Source organism: Ovis aries, chromosome 20 (assembly GCF_016772045.2).
Source record: "Ovis aries strain OAR_USU_Benz2616 breed Rambouillet chromosome 20, ARS-UI_Ramb_v3.0, whole genome shotgun sequence".
Taxonomy (NCBI): Eukaryota; Metazoa; Chordata; class Mammalia; order Artiodactyla; family Bovidae; genus Ovis; species Ovis aries.
This window is the reverse complement of record NC_056073.1, coordinates 40875925-40901713: the sequence shown is the minus strand read 5'-3', so window position 1 is coordinate 40901713 and position 25789 is coordinate 40875925. Positions and strand designations below refer to the sequence as shown.

The 25789-nt window shown below is 45.5% G+C and overlaps 1 protein-coding gene across 9 annotated transcripts in view; it reads left to right on the top strand.

The window, feature by feature from the left end:
* JARID2 (jumonji and AT-rich interaction domain containing 2) overlaps nucleotides 1-25789 on the top strand; it is a 230643-nt gene that overhangs the window by 5882 nt on the left and 198972 nt on the right. For 2 of the 9 annotated variants that reach the window (XM_060403775.1, XM_060403773.1), the window contains exon 1: nucleotides 12278-25789. This exon is cut by the window's right edge and continues 30057 nt beyond it. The exons of 5 other annotated variants lie outside the window; for them this stretch is intronic. The gene's annotated coding sequence lies outside the window, so the exon portion shown is untranslated. Of the gene's footprint in view, nucleotides 1-12277 lie in introns of those variants that run through there. 2 more of the 9 variants (XM_027959030.3, XM_060403777.1) reach the window with 2 other exon arrangements.

The following is a 25789-nucleotide window of genomic DNA, read 5'->3' as shown; positions in this document are numbered from 1 at the left end:
GTGGAGAAAAACCATTCTCTTTTTCACATAAGTCTTTGAGCAGAAACAGTTTAGCAACAATCGTCCTGTGGAGAGATTATGGAAGGAATACTGCTGTCAAGAGTCCAAAGTGTGTTACTGAGATTTAAAAAGGAAAAAAAAAATCTTTAAAAAATGATCCAATTTATGATTACCTGGGTTATTATTACTTTACTGTAGACAAGTATCTGACTTGTGTGTCCCCCACAGCCATTGGCCCAAAGGGCCAACTAGAATTACTTGGTGCTTAGATGGTTTCATGGCTGTTTCCTGTCGTGAGAGGTCAGACCAGTTCTTGTTGGTTGGCTGAAGGCTGTTGACTCACTTCCAGATGCCTTGGAAAGAACTCCAGTGTTAATATATATCCTGCTCCAAAGGTTATTTAAAATTTCCTCCTTCAGAAAGAGAAAAATTTTTTGAGTATGTAATCAGTGTCTTTCAGATTTTAAATAGAACCCTTTCTTTCTGAGACGATACGGGAAAGTCATGTTAAGCCTAACATTGAAAAGGCTAAGCTGAACTTTTTTTTTAGTTTAATGAGAGTTTTATTTAACCTAGTATATTGAACACATGATCATTTTAACATATAATCAATACAAATAGAAATCTATACAAATCTACCTTTTTTTTTTTCATCTTGTGTCTTTGAAACCTAGTGTGTATTTTTGATCCTCACAGGACAGCTCAAATTGGACAAGCCATTGCTTCGTGTGACTGAACATACGAAGCTGTCCTACTGAACAGTCCAGATCTGTGTAACCAGAGCTGTATCTCACGTAGCATGGTGTCTTTGTTGGTGAAGAACATCAAGTCCTACAAAATCGAACACTAAAAATTACAGGGCTAATGGAAAAATAAGAATGAAACATGTCACTCAAAACATATGCAACTTTGGTAAAGCGAACCATAATCAGTTAGTAATCTGAATCTGGGAAAATGACATGAAATGCTCAGGTAGGCAGCTCAGACTCCAGAGTGAATTGTAAAAATTGAGAGGTGTTATACTGGCAGTATTTTTATAGAGTACAGCTCATGTTGCCAGGGCAGTATGGATGGAACGATGCTGTTAGCTGCAGGTAGGCATTGTTGGGTGTTTTTTTTTTTTTTTTTTTTTTGCCTTATGGGTTTTTTTTTTTTTTTTTTGTGAAGATGAACTTTTGAGTTTTTTGGTAGATGCACACTCTTCTAGTTTATTCCAAGTTTTTTTTTAATTGTAAATGGATGCTGAAGAGATTTTTTAGGTTTATTTTTAAGGTCTGTAGGTTTATTTTAGGGTTTTTAGGTTTATTTTTAAGGTTTGCCCTTGGTCATACTGGTCTGAAGACCTGGCTTTTTAACACTCAGCCATACGTTTTTCAGTCTGAGTAGTTTCCTTTTTGGAATTCTGTTTGTATGGTTCTGGTCTTCCTGTTACTGGTCTGTGTCTAAATCTTTCCCAGGATCGTAGCAACAGGTCTTGCACTAACCACCTTCCACCCGCCCAGCCTACCCAGTTCTTCTGGCTGAAGGACATCCTGGCCGTCACGTCCCTGCATGAAGCTCCCTGCCAGTGGGCAGGCCCGGGGAGTGTGTGCCTCTGTCCCCTTTGGCTCTTACCCATATAGAAGGCTTGCCAAGTGCCAGTTGCTTGTTCCCAAATCTGGTTATTCCAGTTACACTTATTATTGCAATTTCAGTTAAATATTACATAAACCTTTGAACGAGTGTGACAAGAGAGTTGGTTTCTCTGAAAACTTGAAGGTGAATGTTTGGGAGCCCTTTATAAAAGTGAATTACTGTAAAAATGAGATTGTTAAATTACATGTGGGCCTGCCATTTAAAAGACTTGGGTGAAATCTGTTAAGATTTCACACCCATACTGCTTTGCAAGTGGGTCCCTTTTATAAGAACCAGGCTTCATTAATGGCTGAACTCCCTTCCCAACAAACAAAAAAGCTTGACGTGGAGTACCACGAATTCTCAAAATTATCTGTAACAAGAACTTCCCTGGTGGTCCGGTGGTTAAGAATCTGCCTTCTAATGCAGAGGACGCTGGTTCGATTCCTGTTCAGGGAACTAAGATCCGACATGGCCTTGAGGCAGCTGAGCTGGGGCACCACAGTGGATGCCCTTGTGCTGCAGCTGAGACCTTGCCAAATAAATAATTTAAAAAAATCTGTAACTAAAAGCATATTTATGTGTTCATTACATTCACTTGTATGTATATATGTATATGCTCACCCTATATACATATATATTAAAGATTTACTGCTTAACAGACTTTATACGTTAGCTAACCAACTTATGGTCCCTATGAGCTCTAAGAGTGCTTCCATTATATGTAGCCTTAATTCCCAAATATTAAACTAGACTTCTTATCTGGTTATGCCAGGTAGCATAGATAAAATGCGGGTCAGTTAGAGCGGCCCTGCTGAGGTAATTGTAACAGTTTCAGAGTTTGTGTCGTTCTCAGGATGGTGGGGGTTAGAAAGATGAATGATTTTACACTTCATTTATGTGGAGTTCAGAAGCTTGTGTCTTGTAATCCAGCAACCTTAATTATTTTGTCTTATTTAGGAGATACTGTAAAGGTCTGTTCCATTTCAGATCCTTAAGCCTGCCTGTTAATGGAAACGACGCATCGAGCTTCAGTTTTTCCTGTGTGAACCAGTTTCTCTTGCTTCTTTCCATCTCCCATGTTTCTAGTCTCTTCACACCTCTGACTGCCCGCCCTTCCTCTGCGAACCTTGCTTCCTTTTCCAGGCCCCAGACTTGGTGTTTTGGGTCCCTTTTGTGTATAAAGCCTTCTCCACACTTGCCCCTTCATCTCAGACCACTTTCGTTCCAGGAGGTGGTAACTTGGATGTCTTTGGTCTCCTTTTTTTAAAAAGACAATTTGAGTGAGATTTCTCCTTATCCTTTTAGGATATAATTTTTCTTGACTTCTGACAACCCCCTGGCCTTCTGACAGTCTCCCACTTTTCAGTAAGGGTTTTCCATTCATTTTTGATTCAGAATACAATTGTCGAAAGTAGAGCTGCCCCTGCTCCCGGTTGATTGATCTGCCTGCTTCTGGCATGTCCTGTCCTGCCACCTCTTGCAGGTGGCTTTTGTCTGTCTTGTTCTCTTGTTCTGTTTGTCAGGATGTGTGGAGTGAGGAGGGGCCCACATTTTGCAGAGGTGGATCCCGTTCTCAAGGGCCGGGTCTCGGGCCCACCTGAGTGGGCAGCTGGGCTCTAGCCCAGGGCCCTGTGTTTCTGTTGGGCTTGCTTTCTACTTCCACCTGTCTGTCTGGCCACAGACTTTACTCTTGTGAGGGGCCTCGCCCATGCCTCTTAGGACTTTTCTGCCATTTGAAGAATTGTACCAGAAGAGCTTGGACTGTAGGAAAGACTAGCCTCCTGAGGAGAAGCCCCAGTCAGTGCTGAAATAGCCGCCCACAGTTATTGTTTCTGTAGTGAGCTCACAGGAGAGGAAGGAACTGTTGAGTCCAATTTTATAGACGGGAAAACTGAGGCCAGCAGACCCTGGCCAGGGAGTGAAAGGCTGGATCTCCTCCCCATATTTTAGTCCAGATGAATTGGAGGTAAAAGGAATGATCAGAGTAGCTCCAGGAGGTGGGGAAAAGGCCATAATCGAGGCTCTTGGCAGCCTTTGGAGAGGTTTTTTTTCACTTGAGAAAGTTGGGGGTAAGTTGAGGCAGTTTGTCAGCCTCCCCAGCAGGAGTGGATCTGTTGCAAGTGAGTGTTTGTTGTTTTTTTAAACACCAGTTGGTGGAGCTACCCCCCTCTCCCCAGCTGCCTGTCTCCTTAGTCCTGATTGGAAAAAGCCTTGAGGTCCCAGATGCCCTGGGGCCCGGCTGGTACTTGCTCCCTACTTTATTAGGGCCGCCTCCCCATCCTCTCCGGTGTGTCTGAGAGCTGACCTGGGCTGTGTTTGCTCTCCAGGCTTCTGAATTCATTTGCTTTTGTAGGGTCTGTGACAAATAGGCTTCGGTGCTTTTTCTGGCAACTTTATTGTTGCCCCTGACTTTTGCTGCTTAGGGGACCACGGGGCGCTGGGGGAAATCATTTGCCCTCAAATCCTCACCAGGGTCTGGGCTGGGCAGTCAACAAAGGCTGCCCGGATGTGTTAATGAGGCTGCGTGAGTAATGAGAACATTACACGTAATTACTCACATATTCATAGGACGTATGAAGGCCTTAGAAAGGGGAACCCTACTGGCAGTTCTTGGGAGCTGATTCTGAGAGCTGGTGCGGCCTAGAAGGCCTAAATTGGATTTTAAGTTCTAATTTTGTAAGTCTGTCAAGCTCCACCACCCATGAAGAGGTAGGCAGTGAGCATTGAAATACTGGCAGCAGTGTTTAGTTACCAGGAGTCTTAGAAGGTCATCTTCTTCATAGCCACACATTTTGCCCCTTTGTATTCCCCCCATGGCTCTTGTCACGTATTTTCTCTGGGTCAATCAGCAGTATTTTGGGGTAAAGTGTTGGGTAGGTGTTTTCCATCAGGAGACCCTCTGGTTGACGGAACTGAGTCACCCAGGGGGAATGTTGGGAGACTTTTTGGCACCCTGTTTTTGTGGCTCTCTTCTTAAATCTGGGTGGTTCTTCCTCCATTTTTTTCCCCAGCCACAATTTGGGTTAGAGCTTGATCTACAGTGGTTGTGTGTGCTATCTCTTGGTTCTCATTTCTACCAGCTGTTAGAAGTGTTTGGTGCCTGTGGGGGCAGAAACAGGTGCCAGGAGGAAATGAGAAGGGATTAGGGCTGTGCATGTGTTTCTTGCATTTATTCCCTCCCTGGGTTTGCAGGAGGGGCGCTGCATGAATGCGTACTCTGTTTAGCAGCAGTTGGATGTCGACCTTATTAGGACTGGAGTGTTTTGTGCTTTGTGTCCATGCCTCATTGCTTGTATGTGGGCTTGGGGAATTTAATGCCTCAGATTGTGAGGGGCTTGTTCTGAATCTGTAGGGCACCTCTGTGGTCAGAGTGGCCAAGATTGGGAATATGAGCCGAGCTCAGGGTTGAGCCCTGTGTTGCGCTGGCTGTGTGACCCTGGGCGAGCCACATAACCTCGCTGAGCTGCTTCCTCACCCGGAAAACTTGTTCCATACACCTCACAGGCTTGTGGCTGGGAGGGTCAGTGAGATTTTTGATGTGAAAGCACTTTGTAAACTGCATGCTATGCACAAATGCTCAAGAAGGTATGATTACACAGTTGGAAATCACCAACCTAGAGATATGAGGCCTGTCAGCAGCCTTCCAGGCTGACTCAGAAATGAATAAATCATATGAATTCTGTGCCTCTTAACAAGCCAAATGAAGAGCAACAACAGAGACTCTAAAGTCCGTTTTGGAATATAGAACAAAGCTTTAAAGATTAGAAAGTGATTATATTCAGTATCTTGTAATAAACCTGTAATGAAAAGGAATCTGAATAAAAAAATTAAAAAAAGTGTAGCAGAATCACTTTGCTGTACACCTGCAGTTAGCACGGTATTGCTGTACACCCGAAACTGAATCACTTTACTGTACACCTGAAATTAACACAAGGTTGCTGCACACCCGAAACTAACCGAATCACCTTGCTATACACTTAAAACTAACACAATATAATTAAAAAAAATTTTTAGACAATGATGTGATCTCTTCCCACCCCCCACTCTCTGGTGGTTGAATCTCTTCTGTATTATCCAGCTCTTGATTTCTGAACCTGACGGGGTGGTGAACCAGAGTGACAGATTGAGAATTCAGGTTAGAGCGGCACTGAAGCTTTCCACAGAGATGTTCATCCTGGACCTTGGAGCAGTATTCCTTGCTCTTGAACACTGACTCATCCATCAAGTCTCAGCTAAGTGTGTCCTCAGCGCAGTATGCAAATCCCTTGCTCTGCCTTGAGCGTGGGGCTGCCCTTTCCACTGCAGCTGACTCAGCCTCCTGGTCTTTGCACATCCTGGTTCCTCAGCTTGCTCTGCGGCCGATTGCCTGCCCAGTCCTGCTGAGCCCACCTTGACCGCTCTTGTGACCTGATTGGACAGCTTGCCACTCTCTTCCTCCTATCAGGCAGAGCCAAGTCCCCTTTCTGTGAGCCTGCCTCCTCAAAACTACCTCTCTGGAATTGGTGTTTACATGCATCTCACCCTGTTAACGCCACATGAGTAGAAGCTGAATTTTCTGTCATCACACAGTTTAGGAAATATTTACTGGGTATTTAAAATCCTGTCCAGTGGTGGGAGGGAATTGGTAAGGATCTAGTGGAAAAAGGTGAGCTTCACTAATCAGAATTTCACAGCTGAGAAAACAGGTGTCTAGGAACAAAAGTTGCACATTTTACCAGTGACACCACCAGGGCGTGAAACCCAGCCCCTGCTACAGTGGAAGGCCCTCTGGGGATACTGCCTTTGGACCCATTTTTCAGAGATGCGTTCTCCTGCCAGGTATATCCTCAGTTATCCATGATAACTGCAGTCATTGATTCATTTTCACGGGAAAATAAAATCCACATGTAATCCTCATATGTAATTGGGCCATTAATGTTTGCCCCTGTTTGAAAAAGATTAACTTGTCCTAGAAGTCATTCATTGCAGACAACAACATGAAGGTAAAATCTATTGCAGTCACCTACAGGGCATTCCAGAGAAGGCAATGGCACCCCACTCCAGTACCCTTGCCTGGAAAATCCCATGGATGGAGGAGCCTGGAGGGCTGCAGTCCATGGGGTCAGTAAGAGTCGGACACAACTGAGCAACGTCACTTTCACTTTTCACTTTCCTGCATTGGAGAAGGAAATGGCAACCCACTCCAGTGTTCTTGCCTGGAGAATCCCAGGGACGGGGGAGCCTGGTGGGCTGCCGTCTATGGGGTCGCACAAAGCCGGACACGACTGACACGACTTATCAGTGGCAGCAGCAGCGGCAGCGGGGCGTTCCTGCACTTGTGCAAATCTCGTTGTACATACGTGGCTCTTACTCTTACGTGATAGTCTCTTCTGGGCTCTTTGCATTTATCTCTCATTTCAGTTACCAAAAGAGGATTCTGCATCATCATTGTTTTAAGATTGTTTATATTTGGTTGCGCTGGGTCTTTGTTGCTGTGCTTGGGCTTTCTCTAGTTGGGGGCCAGCAGGGGCTACTTCTCTTGTTGCGGAGTGCGGGCTCTAGGTGTACGGACTTCAGTAGTTGCCACATGCCGGCTCATTAGTTGTGGCCCGTGGGCTCAGTTGCCTCGAGGCATGTGGGATCTTCCTGGACGAGGGGTGGAACCTGTGTCCCCTGCGCTGGCACGAGAACTCTTATCGACGGTACCACCAGGAAAGTCCCCTGCACTGCTTTCCAATAGCTGCTGGGCACCTGGTCAGCCTGTAGCACAGTTTTCTTGTCTTGTGTGTTCTTGAAGGCTTCTTCACAGTTTGGGGGCCGTTGTCCACAGTGACGTGTGCACTGTGCTTTTCCTGTATCTTTTTGTACTTAATTCCAACTTCCCCGAAGTGAAATGATCACTTTGTGTTACTGGTGTTTATGTTCAGATCCCTTTTAACGGCTGTTTTCTGAGAGAAAGGCTGCACTAATTTATGGCCCCCCAGGTAGTGCCAGGGGGTTTGTTTGTTTGTTGTCTGCTTTTAAAAACCAATACAGGCGCTTGTAACAAGTAGTAAAGATGTCAGTTGGGTTTTATTTAAGTTTCTGTTTTCTTTCCTTGTCCTCTCTTAGGGCATTAGAACTAAATGAGATGAGATATGGGGAAGCACTTTGTAAAACAAAATTGCTCTGAGAACACAACATGTTATTAGTTAGGATGACTGTAGCTGTGAAGGGAGAAGGGTCTGTAGGATTGTACAATTGCATATTTCTTGTTTATGAAATGGTTCTTCTGTGAGAACACGATATAACTTTAAAATGACCCGAAATCCCATTATTTTTACAAGTGATTTCAGCCTTGTTTTGGAGGTGGGCTTTGTATGGTTACAAAGGTCCCACTGGGCTCTGGCTTGAAAGACTGCTGAGTTAGATGCAGCTGATGTGTTTTGGCTGTTTACCATGCTCTCACCCTGTTGTTGTTTAGTATTTCAGTCTTTTGTGAACCATGGACTGCAGCCCACCATGGGATTCTCCAGGCAAGAAGACTGGGGCGGGTAGCCATTGCCTTCACCAGAGGATCTTCCCTCCCCAGGGATCGAACCTGCGTCTCTTGGGCCTCCTGCATTGCAGGTGGATTCTTTACCATTGAGCCACCAGGGAAGCCTCTGACTATGTTAGGGGTTAGAAAATATGACATTGTCCTTGTCCTTAGAGAATTTACGGTTCAGCTGACAGCAGGGATGCCAGACTCTGGGAAGAGAGCTGTTGGTCTCAGATTAATCACTTCCCCTCAGTCTCAGTTTCTTCCTGCGTGAAATGGGGAGACTCACACCTTCATTTATTGGCCTCTCAGGGTCATTTTGGGGGAGGTGGAGTTGGATGTTAACATGTGAAGTGTTATGAGCTAGCTATCTAGATCAGATTATTCCTATTTTAGGTCCCACGGGTCTTTGTGGCTGTAGTTCTCTAGCCTCAAGGTTGAAGAGGGAACACCGTGTTTCTGGGTCATCCTTACTCATTTCAGGCTGTCTGGGTTGTCTGAGAAAGGAGATAGAAATGAAAATAACATAGGTGCTTTTCCTTTCGCATTTATGATAAAATGCAGTGTGATGATTTTTATGGCAGACATACCTGTTTATTGTTCCAATGATGGCTTTTTACCGATCTCCCTCCCCCAGTGTGAGAATGAGGTGGTATCCCAGAGCTGCTGAGAAGCACCATTGACGAGTACTTCTGGGTGAACTTGTTTGCCTTCTTTTTCATCCTTCAGTAAAGATGTCCCTTTAGAGATAACTTGGGACTTCGACGTTTATCGGCTTTTCCTCGGTTGCCCCTTCTCCATCCTCTGCGCAGAGCACTGAGGCACCGTGTGTTCTCTTTGCAGCTTGTGATAGTGTCTTGGTGTTGGAGGGGAAAGAGGCAGCATGGTGGGGATGAGCCACGGCCTGGACTCCCAGTTAAGTGGCTAGCACGTGACTCCTACCTGCTGGAGCCGTCGACCCCCGTGCTGGTCCTTGGCTCGTACCAGCTGACTCCTTTCCAGCCTGATCACCCCAAGTGGCGAAGGGGTCTGATAGGTGCCAAATGGGCAGTCAACCTGGTTTCTTTTTAAAAAAAATTTTAATTTATTTTTCAATGTGGCTTATTAATGTGTGAAAATGACGAGACGCTTGGTGTTGCTCAGTAAAGAGCCCGTTCCGACTCTCATGCGGCCTTTGTCTTCGACATTCAGTTGCATTCACTCCGCAGCCTTTTCGCCGGGGCTTGAGTCGGTGACAGTGTTCTGAGAGGGGTGTTTTTCTGATATAGTTACTTCTGTACACTGCACCTCCTTCCAAAAAGGATTCAAGGCCATAATGAGCAGTCATCCCGGGAGCGAACGGTTTTTTCTTTGACCCGAGTGTATTCACTTTCTAAACGCCCGGAGTGACAGCCGGATTAAAATAATGGACCGTGAGCACTAACTAGTCCGCAACCCAGCAGTGTTTGGACTGAGTGGCTTTTTGTTCTGACTCTGTAAACTTGACCTAAAAATTTACGTAAAGGTGAGGTTTGTTAAGTAATACTGGTATTGACACCCTGACAGAATTTTTAATGTGGAGGAATTTTAAAGTTCTTTAAAGAAATTTAAAGTTTAAAAAAGAATTTTGAGGTAATCCCCAGTGGTGAGCACATCCTTGAATAGCCGAGATCAGATTTCTGTTTAAATGCCAGTGCAGTTCAATATCACCTTTTCCCACCATATGGTGCCAGGGAGAGTCTGGATCTAATAAATGTTTTCTTGGGGTAGCAGTTGGTAGATGTGAGTGATGGCATCATTCTGTTCTGTGTCTTTAACAATGTTTGAAGAGTCTCATTCTGTATCATAATCCTCAAAACTGCTGTTAGGATTCCAAACCATTGTGGTTTAAACTTTGCTGGAATCTGAAAGGTGGCGGACGGAGTGAAAGGAAACCTCCTCTAAGTGAAGAACACTTTTGACTTCCCTGCTTGTCCCAGACTCTGGGCGTGTCTTAGCCACAGGCCATGTCTCCTGGTGGAAGAAGGTGGGGGATACTTCTTTCTCCTGGATGGTTTCCCCCCACCCCTACCCCCCACCCCTCGCCCAGCTCAGTATAAACACCATCATGTAGTCCTGCAGAAACTCCTAATACAAATATGGACTTGCAAAGCCTGGAGAAGCGCACGGAGAAGCGCACTCTTTTGTACTTGTGATAAGTAAAACCTCTAATGAGGCCATGAAAACGGGTTTTCTTTTGACTCTGGTAAACTTGGAAGCACTGGGAGGTGGGAAGGATGGGTCTGACCTGGAAATCTGAGGCTGAAAAGTCTGTATATGCTTTTTTTTTTTTCCTCCTAATTCCACTTCCTGCTCCAATTATATGAAGCACTTGCTACCCAGACACTGCTGCTGCTGCTAAGTTGCTTCAATCGTGTCCGACTCTGTGAGACCCCATAGATGGCAGCCCAGCAGGCTCCCCCATCCCTGGGATTCTCCAGGCAGGAACACTGGAGAGCCCCAAATGAAACACACTTTCTAGTTTTTTTTTTTCCTTTCCATCTAACATGAGACTTGCTGAAGTTGTCATGTTGTTTCTTTCCAGAATTTATTGGAGCACTAGGCAAAACCTCCTGGGAGTATAAATAATGATGATTGTAAAGAACAGTCAGTTTACCAAGGAAGGCCATTATCTTTGACTTGCAAAGGCTTTTACAGCTGAACATTGTTTGCTTACAGTTTAATACAAATGAAGACCTTAATGGTGCCTATTGTAAGAGGAGTTCTTTTACTGTATTTGTACACGGAGGTCATCTCAATAAAGAACAGAACCCCTTGCTCAGTCCTAACTGCCTGTTTCTCCAGATAGGCATTGTTTACTGTCCAAGGAAACCTGGATGGGTGCTTCGTGGCTGCCTTTTCCCTCCTATCCACCGCACAGAATCCTCCCTGCTGAGTGTGAAAAGATTTCTAAGGCTGACAAAGTGATTCCGAATGTACTTTTAGAGTCTCTCCTCTAACTGCTTCCTTCCCAATTTCTGAATCCAAAGATGGTTTTAAGACGAATTTACGGGACTAGTCTAAGTAGGCACTGACATCGGATAAATATACTTAAATGGTAGGCTGTCGTGCTCTTGATTAAAGCCCACAGCATAGCTGCAGGGAAATGGGAAGACTGCAGTTGCGCTTTTTATTTTGGGGAGATTAAAGTTGCCCCTCAGCACACTCTTCAGTCTAACTGCAGAGTGTGTATATATGCTTGGCATACGTTGCTGTCCTTGGCTGCTACATCTCTAGCAAAGTGTCAGCCCCTTTTAGCCTTTCTTTTTAGAAACTCTCATCCTCAACTTATTCCAGTTCTTTTGGCAGTTCTTCAGCTATGTTTCTTTTGGCGTTCCACTGGTGGTTCAAGACGAAAGGCATCCGAGGCATCTCAGTCTTCCCTGAGTGATCTTGGATGTGAATGTGATTTTTTTTTTTCCTCCCCCTCTTAAACAGTTCAGTAGTTTTTAGTATATTCGGAGTTGTGCAGCCATCACTGCGATCAATTTTAGAACCTTTTCATCACCCCCAAAGAGAAACTCCATACCCACTGGCAGGCGCTCCACATCTCATCCCAGCTTTTCCAGTCTCTGGCAACTCCTAATCTACTTCATGTCTCAGTGAAGTTGCCTATTCTGGACACTTTATGTAAATGTAATCAAACAGTATATAGCCTTTTGTGACTGCCTTCTTTCACTTGGCATGATGTTTTCGAGGTTCTTTCACATTGTAGTGTGTATCCATAAAAAGGATTCAATTCCTTTTTTTATGGCTGAATAGTACTTCATTTATTTACTGCTCTTTGACCTACAGCCTGCGTCCCTGCACCTCCTGTGTTCTACTCAGCAGAGGGCTGCGTGGGGGCCTCTCCTTTTGGAGTGGCTGCCTTGCCTTTTTGGGGTGTGGTTCTCACTTTCCTCCCTGCCTGGCTGCCACTCTTCACTGTGTGTGGGTGTCTCACTGCCTCTCCCCTTTGGCAAGCTCCATTAGGCATGAGGAAGGGGTGGGGCTTGGAATTTCATCACGGGTTGATTGGCTCCCTGTGGGTGCTCAGGTGTTTGGGGTTGTTGTTTTGGCCTTCCGGTGAATCTCTGCATGGCGTTTACCACGTGGTTTCCGGAGCCGCCAGGACTTAAAAACCCTGGCTCCTCTCTGGGAGCCGGGAAGGACTGGGGACCTCTTTTCCTGCATCACCTTTGGTTTTTGACTTTGTCCTGGTTGCTGACGTTGACGTTCTTTGCTGCAAGGTACAGGAAAGAGAGCTACTGTCTGCCTAGAAGCTCCCCTGATTTTCTTGCTCCTCCCAAGCCTAGTTTTCCCTAAACAAAAAAATGCTTAAAAAATCAGAAAAGGCTCTCAGCAAAGTTGTTTAAGAAATGGGAGTTCTTTTAAGGAAGACGGGTGGTGCCATGTTTTGATAGTTCTGATCGCCCCTTCCAAACCTCGAGAGTTATTTTTCCCACATTGCTGTGAAATAAAGATGAGGTCAGTTTCCTACTAGAGTCAGGCAATTTTTACTCACATTCAAGTGCTCATCTAAAGTGTGAGGTGATAGAATGGTGGGGACTGAGAAAGCCCCGTGACCCAATGGTGCTGGAGGCCTTTGGTGGACTTGGAGGGTTCTAGTTCTCTGGAAGTGGTGGAGATTTGGGGTGGGTGTTTGTGTCTTTCCTGGAAGTTCCTGGTGAGAGGAAGCCAAAGACCAGCATGTTAAGAGTTTGGGGATCTTATTTATCACATACTCCTCAAGTTCAGTGTCACAAAAATTCCTTAGTAACGGGATTAATCACGCTTTTCACACTCCCTGGTTTTTCTGGTACAACTCAGGTCTAGATTGACTTCTTGTGCTCCGGTCATCGATGTTGGCTAAAGGGCAGACGGCTGTATTCACTGTTTTCTCTGTAGTGGCTCTAATCACGAAGAACTTGCAAGGTAAGACACCCACCCACCTCACTTTAGAAAGTAGGTGTGAGTGTGTGTATGTGCATGGATATCTAAGGAGTTGCTGTTTTAAACTTTGCATTGTTGAACTGGAAATCTGTGTTCTGTCTGTCAGCCTGCCTTTGTGTGGTGTACCTATAACCTACGCGCACACTTGTGCCATTTCTAAAGCAAATGCCACTTCCCTCCTCCTAAAATTGCTTATTAGAGCTAATTTTACGAATTGAGTTAGAACTGCCCTATAATATAATGCAGAATATTTCCCAATAATGCCTAGGTTAACAATGATCGTCTTGCTGTATTGTGCAAAAAAGGCTTCTGTTCAGACCCAGCTGGGTTTCAGGCTTAATTCATTGCTCTATGGTGGGATCACCACAGCTGCTGTGGGGCCTTTACAAATGCAAAAAAGCTGTCAGTGTTTGTTTCATCAGCTGCATAAGTGATGAGGCCAAGTTGAGGAATCCATTCCAGTGCGCAGTGTGCAGGCTGTAGCCATTATTGTTTACAGAATTAGTGTGTTGGAGCTTTAAAATAGTTGGCACCTCGACTGCCCTTTAAAAGCACAAGACTAAGGGACAGGACCAGTTGGTTGTCCTTGTAATGCTGGCCGGATCCAGCCTAGCCCCTGTCTTGGACAGTCGCTTGCTCCGGGCTGTGCTATGGGACTGACCCTCTTTTGCACAAGGTGGGGGGCGCTGAATACATGTCCATTTAACTCTGCATCTGAAACTTAGGTTTCTATTCTTCTTTTTTTCCCTCATTATTTTCGTGTGTTTTTTCTTGTTGTTTTAGTGCTCAGTTGTGTCTGACTCTTTACGACCCCATGGACTGTAGCCCACCAGGCTCCTCTGTCCTTGGGATTTCCCAAGCAAGAATACTGGAGTGGGCTGCCGTTTCCCTTCTCCAGGGGATCTTCTCCACTCATGGATGGAACTCGGGTCTCCTCCTGCATTGCAGGCCTGTTCTTTACCGTCTGAGCCAGCAGGGAAGCCCACCTGTTACCGTCCATAATTGTAATTGAATTTTAAAGCCTTAGGAATCCTCCTAGCTCCAAAGAGGTGTAGGCCTGTCAGCTGGGACCTCAGGTATCCCTGCAGTAACGTTCCGTTCAGCTCTGTGGGACTCCTTTTGTGAAATGATACTGCTTTGGGAATATTCTCATGTCTCTCTGTGGATTCCGCAGTGAAGGCTACCTCTTGGCTACAGAAGGAACTACCGGACAGGTCACTTTGCAGCCAGCTGGGGGGTATCCTCAGTGGATGCTGACCCCCTTCCCCAGGGAGCTGGTGTAGCCATGGCAGCGCCTCCAGTCGCTTTTGGGACCCGTACCCCTGGTATTTCACTGATTTTTGGTTCCCTTCTTGGTTCAGGGGTCTGTCTGAAAGTCATGCCTCAGGGAATTGGAAGGCAGCACTGATGGTGGCCAGTCTGTACAGGTTTTCAAAGTGGAGCTTGTCAGGTCTCTAAGCCAGCGGGGATGACTAATGGTGCTTCTTCCTCCCAGCTGGAAAGGTCCCAAAGTGCTCTCCCATATTCATAAAAAAGATGGCGTGAGGCTCAGGGTCTTCAAATTAAAGGTCAGTACTGCTCAGCTTTATCTCAAATAACTGTCACTTGCATTCTCCCTCACGCCTTTATGTCTCTCCATTTTTCCCTACGGGGCGTCTGGAGCCGGGAGGACAAATGGGTCCAAGGAGTTCTGTGTGGCGTTTGTGCTGGTGAAGCAGTTTGAGGATCCTGGTTTGTCCTCCCTTGAAGGGAGCTCTCTTTGAGGGGAGAGGGTGGTCTCGGACAAGCATGTTTTAACTCTTAGAGTGAACTTCAGTAAGAAAACGCATTCAAACATCCATCTAGATTTTTTAAAAAATGTTTATTTGGTTGCGTCAGGTCTTAATTGGAGCTCATGGACTCAGTAGCTGCACAGGCTTAGTTGCTCTATGGCATGGGGAATCTTAGTTCCCCGACTAGGGATCGAACCCATGTCTCTTGCGTTGCAAGGCGAATTCTCAACCAGTAAAGCACCAGGGAAGTCCCCATCTAGATTTTTTTTTTCTCCCTAAAGCCCCTCCCACTGACCGAGACACTCATCCTGGAACAGTAGTGGTGAAAAGGAAAATAGCCAACAGTGAGTTCCACTCCTCTGCCCCTGGGGGAGGGGCTGTGTCCTGGGCCTTATTCCTGCTTGACTGCCCTTCAGGGACCGCACTGGCCCACCTGTTTCTCCTGGCTGGGGCTGGTGTTGTGTATTTTGGCTTTAGGAATCGCTTATCAAAGCCCCTTCTGCTTTTACTATCTTTGTGAGGCAGAAACATGTTCTTGTGTTGGTTTGTTTTAAAGTACTGCAGTCTCTCTGAAAAGTTTTGTGAATGTGTATCTCTGACTGTGTGTGTGTGTGTGTATCTGTATGTCTTCACGTGAACGTCATCTCACCATTCCTGGAGACCTCAGTTGCCTGCCTGTCAGGTAAACTGCTCTAAATGCCACCCTGCTTCGTACCAGCTGAGTCCCCTGGGAGATCACGAGGCCTCAAGTGCTGTGCACTGTGAAATGGGCTGCAGATGCTTCCCTGCAGGAAGCAGAAACTATACTCCCTACAGGATAAACGGGGAAAGCAGGGAAGGTGTGACTGCCTCCCTTCTGCCTGCACATCAGTGTTTCTCTCTGATGCTGACATGCTGCAACCCGCTGGATGGCAGGTAGTTTGATAAATGGTTCTCCTTTGACTTTGTGGAGAGGTGGTGAGGTCAGCACACAGCCTGAACTTCCTGGAGTGTCATTCTCCTGACCTCGGCAGCCCCCAGCCTTCCATGCAGACACAGACACACCCTCAGGCGAGCAGCTTACTAGCACGAGATAGAGAATCCATTGCCTTTCCTTTTCCCATGTAAAGGTTCAGAGATTTGTTTGAGGGAAAGCAAAAGGTCCGAGGATGCCAGCCACTGGGGATGGAGCCTCTGATTCCTAACCAGCTGGCTGTAGGTGCCCAGGAGGTGCACCCAGGAGGGGTGTCAGCTGTGAAATTGTCGAAGTAGAACGTTGTTTTTAGAATCAGGCTTCAAATGATAGTAAAACACAGAGGCCCACGGGGTGGGCCGAGTCTGGTGAGTTTTCTGGTTGGTTTCAACCCCTGCTGTTGAGTGTCTTTTCGGGAGCCATGTTTCACGGGCTCTCCTGCCTTCAGAAGTCCGCTGTGATGCAGGAGTGAGATTTCTCCATGGTTTCATCACTGGGACAGTACCTCGCCGTGCGTCTGTTCGTCTGACAGTTCTTTGTTCCTGTCCGCCACCTGGATGGGCCTGGAGGTTGCTGGGCTGCATGCAGGCGGATTTCCACGGGTCTGTGTGTTTCATCTACATTCTGAAGGTGTGGCCTTGTTACTTGGGGCCCTGGAAATAAGCCCTGTTTGTCCAAGGGGTCACATGAGGAAAGCTGTTCCGAGTGCATTCACACAGCCTCCCAGAAGGTTGCCAGTTCAGAGCTCCTCCCTCTTGGCCCTAAAGCCCTAGAGGAGGGGAGGTTAGTCCTATACTCTCTACAGGATAAATGGGGGGAAGTGGACCCCTCCCTGCCCCTGAGGGTGGGGGTGGAAATGAAAGCCTTGCTTATGAAAACTGCTTAACTGCTCCCTGGCCCTTGTGCTGAGGGATGGTGCCGCCACTTTACCCTCTGGAAAGCCCAGACCTATCCCCTGATGCAGAAATTTCATCCAGAACCTCCAGACCCACTCAGGTGACCTGAATTAGCTTTTTAAAAGGGCACAGCTAGGGTTTCGTACACGAGGGCTTTAGCAGCACAACCAAAAGGCTCATCAGCTTTGAGCTCTGCTGCTGACCGTGGTTATCTTGCTGCCAGTAATAGAAACGAAAAAGTTCACTTGCCAAAGTGACTGTCCCAGGAGTTCAGCTTCACTCCGGGCTTCAGTGGTCGGAGGAAAACGGTCGCTACCTCCATGTTCCATTTCTTGCAGACATCAGCGGTGGCGGGACTGCTGGGGGGAGGCCGGGCGAGAAGGGGGTGAAAGAGAACCGCTGAGCAGCAGTTGTGCAGGATGTGTCTGGAAAGGCCCCTGGCTTTAGAAAGGAGGTGGCAGTCACTGAAGCATGGCAAGCCTCCAGAGGCCCTGGGGCTTCCAAACAAAAAAAGGGAGCTTTCTGCTGATTGTACACACAACACACACACATACACACACACACACGTTTTCCTCTCCTCCGTCCATCTCCCCTGCTGGTTTGTGAATCTCCCAGTCGGACATTTTTAACATGGGAGCTCTTCTTCCTGGCTCCAGTTGGCAGGATGCTCACAACGCAGCTGCAGAGAATTTTTGTCTCCTTTTCACAGCATCTCACACTGAAAAGTAGTTGTGGGACTAGAAAACAAAATAAAAACTAGAGGGGTTTTCAGATGTGGAAGCCAAGTTTAATTAAAGTCAAGGAAGTTGGGGCTCTGCAGCTCTTTTGTTAAGTCTCTCCAAGTCAGGCCTGTGCCCTAGGCAGGCAAGGTGGAAAGTGCCCAGTGGCTGCTCCCAGTTGGGAAGTAGAAGGCCTCCTTGTCTGATCCTTGCTTGGGGAACCTCGGAGAGCAGAGTTTATCAGAAGATGTGTGACCCGTCACCTCTTGGCGGCCCCTTTGTTAGGTGCTTGCCTCCTCCTTGGAGGAAGAAGACCTTTCAGGGGCTTCTGTCTCCTCACACTGTCTGAGCCTCCTGCTTCACCTCCAACCCTGGACCAAGCCTGTAAAACTTGTAAAACTTGTAAAGAGTAAGAGTTTCTGATGGGGTAACTGCCTTCTCACACTGGCTCTTTAATCCTTTAGTGTACTTTGGGGGTACCCCTCGTTTTCTTGGGTGATGGGTCTCGTACTTCTTGGAGGTTTTATACATAGTCACTGACGAGTGCATTTGCGAGGATCCCCTCCCTGTTGTCTGCAGTGGTGACTGTAGACGGGGTGGAGCCCAGGCAGGTCCAGAAGTGAGCTGTGGTCAGGTCACCACCTGGATTGTCAACAGGAAGGAAACTGAGAATCTGTCTCACAGATTGAAGAGGCACATTTAGTATTTGGTGACAGGGCTTTAATTTGAGTTTTGCCCGGAGACTGTTGTACTGTATTTCTGAGTAGTTACCTAGAAACTGTGTAATTGTGTGTCTTATTTTTTTAAAGATTTTTTGTGTGCGTGTGTGATGTGGATCAATTTTTAAAGTCTTTATTGAATTTGTTACAATAGTGCTTTTTTGTTCGTTTGTTTTGGGCTACGAGTCATTTGGGATCTTAGCTGTCTGACCAGGGATCTAACCTGTACCCTCTGCATTGGAAGGCATAGTCTTATTAATTACTAGACCACCAGGGTGTTTTTATTTTTAAAATTTTTATTGAAAATAAAATTTTTTGAAGATAAGGAGTTGGCACAGGCTAGCTCTGTCAGTAGAGCATGATGAGACTGTTAAAGACATAAGGAATTGTATCTTAAAGACACAAGGAATTACATACAAAAGGAACATACTCGTGTTTTTCTGTAGATTCTAGCGCTTCTTTTCCAGCTGAGGAAATGATATACTCAGGATCTTTCTTGGGTAATTTCGTGCATTTGATCCTAACCATTTATTAGGTATTCTGACAGTCTTCTCTCATTTTGTTGGTGTAGAATTGTTGGCTGCAAGGCTGATGTGTCCTGGGGCCTGGAACTTGGAACTGTACTTTTGGACTTGGCAGTGACTGTTGTAGAGGTGTTGGGCTCTGGTTTGGGGTTTTGCTTTGCCTGGAAAAGCTGAAAGTTGTCATGTATGGTGGGAACATTGTGACTTCTGGTCTTCCTAGACATTTGTAGCTCGACTTCTCTTTCACTTTATTCAGCTTTAATTCTGCAAATATTTATTATTTACTTTGTGTTATTTGTCCAGTTGTGTCTTTTATACTCTAGTGGTGAAGGATGTGGGAGGGAATCCAGGACTGAGACCACGTAAGGTTCTAGCCACCTCATGCGAAGAGTTGACTCACTGGAAAAGACTCTGATGGCGGGAGGGATTGGGGGCAGGAGGAGAAGGGGACGACAGAGGATGAGATGGCTAGATGGCATCACCGACTCGATGGATGTGAGTCTGTGTGAACTCCGGGAGTTGGTGATGGACAGGGAGGTCTGGCGTGCTGCAATTTATGGGTTTGCAGAGTTGGACATGACTGAGCAACTGAACTGAAGGTTCCAGGAGATTTTTGGCCACTTCACACCCATCACACAGGGATCTAGTTACAAGGCAGTTTCTCATCCAGTGGGTCTGTGGCGGGCCCGGAGATACTGCCTGTCTTGCAGGCTCTCAGCGGACGGCCCTCGCAAGGGTTTTGATTTTGCAGGTGGTTTGTGCAGTGGTTCTCTCTTCTTTTTTTCTCCGTGTTTCTGTCTCAACCAGAGCAGCTGGGGAGTTCTCATATAAGATTTCCTCTACCAAAGAAAAGTTTGAAAACTCACCTTAGGGGACGTAACAGGGACTGAAGACCGTGGTAGTCATTTTGCCCCAATGGAAAGATGTTTTCAAACAGTGATGGGATTATAAAGCCTCATCATCATTTCATCAAACAGCCTCTTTTAGCCCAATGTCCTATACGCTCTCCTTCCTGAGGCCTGTCCTTTAATTTTCGCCCTGGAAGGAAGCCTGGTGTTTCCTTACAGACAACTAGTTATAATGCACTGTCTCTCTCATGCCATGTGTTTCCCTAAACTCTGTCGTGTCTCATTAGGTAAACACAGGGCAGGCTCAGGGATTTCTGTGTAGGGCCCTTGCAGTTTTGCTGGGTTCTGTCCAGAGTTCATCGTGAAAGCTTACATATACATATATATATATTTTTTTTCTTTTCTTTTTTAAAGAGAAGTTTTTTATTGGAAGGTACCATGGATTCTTACCTACTTAGATGTTTACTATTAGGGGTGTTTCATCCATTCACACCTTACCGCCCTGTGAAGTGGCTGTTTTCCCCCAAACTGCAGTTGAGGGAGGAAGCAAGGCAGAGGAAAGGGCCAGGGTTGGCCTCCCTGATGCCCAGGGGAGATTTGAATCTTGCTCTGGTTTCACTTGGAAGGCTGTGCTTGTCTTCATCCAGGGGGTCAATGCTGCCTAGGTGTTAGGCAGCCCTGGGTTTCAGTTCTGACTCTTGTCGTTTATGTAATCTGTCTGTGTCTCAGTTTTTTAAAACTGTAAAACGGGAGTCATAAAGAGTGTAGTATATACGTCATGTAATTTTGAATGTCTGGCTCAGATACACATTTATTTTTTTTTTTTACTGAAATATAATAATTATTACTGCTTCCCTAGTAGCTCAGCAATAAAGAATCCATCTGCAGTGCAGGAGATGCCGTTTGATTCCCGGTCTGGGAAGATCCCCTGGAGAAGGAAATGGCAACCCACTCCAGTATTGTTGCCTGGGAAATCCTATGGACGGAGAAACCTGGTGGGCTACAGTCCATGGGGTCACAGAGGAGTCAGACAAGACTGAGCAACTAAACAACAACAAATTATTACTACCACACTGTCCCTGGATTTATAAGCCCAGCTCCCTGTGGTTCTGTAGAACGCGTTCTCTCAGGTGTTAAAAACAGAACTTTATAATGATTTTTAAAGTGATTTTTTTTCCCCTCAAGATAAAAGATATGATACTAGATTATCATTATATTACATATTGTTAACAGTGTATGAAGCAATACCTAGTAAGTGGCTATTTACAGAGAAAGATGATTCAGAGTTGCTTACTAGATTTTGGCCACTTCACGCCCATCACCCAGGGATCTAGTTACAAGGCAGTTTCTTATCCAGGGGGTCTGTGGTGGGCCCGGAGATACTGCCTGTCTTGCAGGCTTTATTGTACTTGATCCGTTTTGGTGGGTGGTTGGGGGTGGATTCCTTCTGCTTGGGAACATTGCAGTCTCCTCGTATTATTTAATTGTATTTCCTGGTCTCTACCACACTCATGTTCAAAAATCATTTTGACTTTAAAAAATATTTTTAATTTGCTAATAATATTGAATACACATAGTGGGTTCTCTGTAAACTAATTATGTGTGCTGAATTGAATAGCAAAAGGATTAAAGCTTTTAAAAGGGATGTGTTTTATAATCCTTTCTTCTACTATTTTCCGTCATAGTCGTGTCCGCAACCCCCCGTCCCCGGGTCTCCCCTGGGACCAGCTCTTATTTAGAAAAGTAAGGAAGTGATTTTTCAAATAATGGTTGTATTCTTTAAAAAATTGTTTTTAAGGACTTTTTATTTGAAGCATGATTCTTTTAAGGAAATAATGTAAATTAGTAGGACCCTGGTTTTGAATTTCTGCAGATCAGCTTCATTCTTGTGGGGCTACTCACCAAAGAACTTACTGTTGTTTTTTGTATCTCCTTCAGAATAGTCTTATCTTTTCCCTTTCCTATCTTTAAAAAATATTTTTGGACATGAAATATGTTTCTTGTATTTTATGAGTGTTTAAAGGGACATCCTTACTGTTGTGCATATTTCTTTAAAGGTGAATGAAGAAACTATTCTTTTTTTTTTTCTGGTTTGTCAAGTAGAGAATGTTGTGATTCTATGTTCACAGAAAAGCTAAAGGTTTCTATGTATTATCTAGTATTTTGTTCTGAAGAAATGTGTGCTATTTGTAAAGCAGGAAATGTGTGGAGAAAGGGTGATTCAGCAGTGAGTTGGGGTCTGAGATCCAAATTAATTTGCCTTCATTCAGATAATTTAACACAGCCTAGTAACTGAATTGTTCCAGAGTCGTTTATTAATGCAGAGCTCAGGATGGGAGAGGGAGAGTTTTAGAACTTGCATCTTTATGTGTGAAGGGGTGATTAGTAGACCAGAGCCAGCAATTCAACTCTTGATTCTGGATTTTTTTTTCTCTTTTTGGTGATCCTTGGCATCTTTAGTCTTTGTAGGGTCTTAGGGTCTAAGAAGGAGATTTTAGAGGTTTCCCTCCTCCTTTTCTTGTTTTTTTTTTTTTTTTTTTTCCCTTTGCTCCCCATTCCTTAACCTCGCAAGTGGGACCCTGAAAAAACTATTGACAATCTGATGATCTAAAGCTCCACCTGCAGTTAGAAGCTGGTTGTCCTTCTGGAATGTTCTTTGCACAGGAGGCTGCTGGTCCTAGTCTCTGGGCCAGAGGAGGTTTTGAATAGGCCTTTGATTTATGGTCTCCGGAGAGGCCACCAGACTGCAGGAGCCTGTCAGACTTCCCAGTTTGTGTGATAGGGTTAAAAGTGGGTTTTGCAGGGTTACCTGGATCTCTGTGACTTGGGGTCAAGGAAGTATGCAGAGAGCAGGAAGCGCTGTTGAGTCTGCCTTACGGAGATGAGTCTGGGCTGGGCGAGGGTTCAAGAACGGGATGCACGGTGCAAGGGCTAGCACAGACGTGAGCCCTTGGCGTCAGAGGCAGAGATGAGAACAAGCTGGAAAACTCTCCTGACCTCGAAAGAGCTTCTGGAGACAGGCCTTTGGATTTTTGGCGTTTTCTTCTTTCAGAAGGTCTAGTGCGCAGCTGAATTGGGAAAGTGTCCTCCATCCCCAGCTTCTTCATGAGATGCTGATACCAGTTAATTCAGAATCACTTGTAATTGGAAGCAGCTGCTGTTTCCCAGCTGACTAGGTGTGTGAGTCAGATGCTTTGAATTAGCTGGACTTGGATTATTCATATTTTAATTAAAGTCCATTTTACCCCCCCACCCCCCTGCCCCGTCTCTTGTCTCTCCAATGGCCAGGCTTTTACAGTAACACATTTGAAATTACAAGCACATCCCAGTAGAAAGGTATAATGTAAGTTCAAGGACTTGCAGTTGATTATGGTCTTGTATTATTAAGTAGTGAATTTAACTGCCCTGCAATTCCCTTTTCTTACCCACTGAACCTTGCTTCTTTAGTAGGGAGATTCCGTTCCGTTCCGTTCCGTTTAGGAAAGTTGAGACTTTTGTCTCTTCCCCTCCTCTTGGAACACTGACCCGTTAGCTTAATTGCTTCTGTCACTGCCGTGGGGAAGGTACTGCGTGAAACGGGACGAGCAGTTTTCTGGTGTTTCTCGTCCAGTGGGGTTTGCAAGTCAAGACATGAATAGTGGGGCTTTGGGGCAGTGGGGATATTTTCTTTAAAGGAGAAAAGTTAATGAGTACAGTGGTGAGGCTGTTTAGTGCTTCTGTGTAGATACAAAATGTTCAACAAGGAGCTTCTAGGGGGATAAAAACCAACTGCCTTAATTTTGAGACAAAAAAAGAAAAATTGGATTTCTCTTAGCATTGATGCTGATGAGGAAGAGAGGCAGGAGAGGAGGAGGTGGATGGATTTTGTCTTCATTTCTGTTTCGGTGACTTAATGTTTGACTTGATAAATGTCCTAGTTAATTTAATTTTGTATCAGTCCCTCGCCTCCCCCTTGAATGTCCAATTTTAGCTGACTTGCAGAAAAACCAGAACAATGCAGACCCATTCGATTTTGCATACCTGTTAAAATGCTTAGGCATTCTCTGTGGTCAGGGACCTTTAAAAGGGCGTAAGAGATGCAACCACTGTCCAGAAGGAGTCCAAAAGTGTCCCTGGAGACAGAAAGCATACATTTGCCGATGCCTTTAGGGGGCTGTGTAAATCTGTGTGTCCCATTGGACTTGGCGAGGTCATATACATATCGAGCACTAGGAGAGCTGAAGGAGGAGGACTGCTAGCTAGGGTGGGCTGGCTCTTTGGAGGCAGAAGGTCGTTCCTAGAACAATGAAAGGATCCTTCCATTCCCCTGTCTTTGTAGAGGTGGCCTGAGGATGTCCGCCTAGTTGACAGTCCATTGACTAGAGGTCCCACATCTGCCGTCATTTTCCTCTGTGCTTACCCTGCACTGGGGCAGAGATCTTGGGCCCTGTGACATGGAACAAGGGGTTCTGTTGGCCTGTGTGCACGGTCAGGGACAGGAACAGGTGTGCTGGGCTGTCCCTCTCAGGGGCAGTCTTTGTGTTCCATCCATGCCACCTGGCATCTCTGGTGGCTGAGTAACATGAAGTTGCCCTGCTAATTTCTTGGTAATAGGCTTGACACAATTTGACTATTTTTTGGACTTTCCCCCAACTTAAAAGGCCATCAGCAGGCAAGCCCTAGGTATACTTTTAAGGAAGAGGGAACACATTTGACAAAGCAAAAATTTTGGTACCATGTATTTCATTAGAAAACCACAGTCCCTTCAAATGTCCGTAAGTAAGAGGTCTTTGTGGAATTCTGTTCACGGTAGAACACACCACACTTTGAACTGCCTGGCCTGCTAAACAACAGATTTAAGTATCAAAGAATATAAACAGTATATATTCTCACATATATCTGAAGCACAATTTAACCTTTTATTTTTATTACCACTCTTAGCTTTTGAGAGAAGTGTCTGAAGCTGTGTGGGATATAGGATATGGGCTAGAGTTGAGCCCATTTCTCTCCATTGTGCATATTTTTGATAATGAGATGATATTTCTGTACCCCAAGATGTCTAGGCGTAGAGATTTTGACCCATTTCTCTCCTGGGTAAAGGTCTTAAGGGTCGTCAGCCAGCCCCTTTCAGGGTACTCAGATGAAAAGAGGAACCACTACTTCAACTGAAATCTCTAATCAAGGTCCAGCAGGCCTCATTTTGCATATTAAGGTATCTGCTGAACACAGTAACTTAATAAGGTAAAATAGTGATTGTTATAAATCAAGTAGCTGTTACCGAAGCATCACACATACCTATTTCATGAAGAAAAAGAGGAAGAATGTATATTATATAGCTTACTAATAGATAAACAAGGATTCCATCTAGTTAGAAATGCTTGGGGAAATTTCAGGAGAAAGTTGGCAAGAACAATATGGATAAATGGAGAGAGCGCAGAAACCATTTTTTTTTGGGGGGGGGGGCAGAGTACTTTTGGAGCATGCTGTGGAAGGTGCAAGGATAAAATTAACCCCAGCAAGAAACGAAAGACAAGTCAGTGTGGCTGGTGATCAGTAATTAAGGGAGGCGCAGTACAGGAGTGGAAGGGTCCACCCCCACGGTCTCATCTGGCAAACCTGCCAGCCTGCTGCAGGAGGGTTTTGGTGTGGAGGAGTGGATGGGGCAGAGGTTAAGCAGCTGTTGTAGAAACTTACCGCGGAGCCCAGATTGCTGGGTGCTGGGGACTCCTGGAGTTGGTAGCAGCACCCCAGGCCTAGTCTAGCCCTGGCTGCTGACTTTTTCATTTTGTGTGAGGTTTTCCCCTGATGGGACTGAAGCCACATGGGCAGAGAGGAGGGAGAAGGATTTTTAAGGAAGGGAGGGGAGGGAGAGAAGGGAGGGGGAGGGATAGAGTATTTCTGAATGCAAGGAGTAGGAAAGGGAGATTCTCAGACTATAAAAAAAAGTGTTCTCAGTCATGTCCTTTGCCACCCCATGGACTGTAGCTTCTGTCCATGGGATTCTCCAGGAAAGAATACTGGAGTGGGTAGCCATTTCCTTCTCCGGGGGATCTTCCTGACCCAGGGATTGAACCCAAGTCTCTTGCATTGCAGGTGGATTCTTTACCATCTGAACCACCTGAGTGTAAAGAAGGCATTCTAATTAAAGGATGAAAAAGAGTTGAGAACTAAGTTTTCAAAATTTGGGGAAGAATTGAATCGCCTAGACTTATCCCATTGATGCCCCGAGATACTGGTCCCACCCTGCACTAGGGGAGAAGGACACAGCTGGGATTAGAACCTAGCCTTGTGGGCGCTTATATTTATTAACTTAA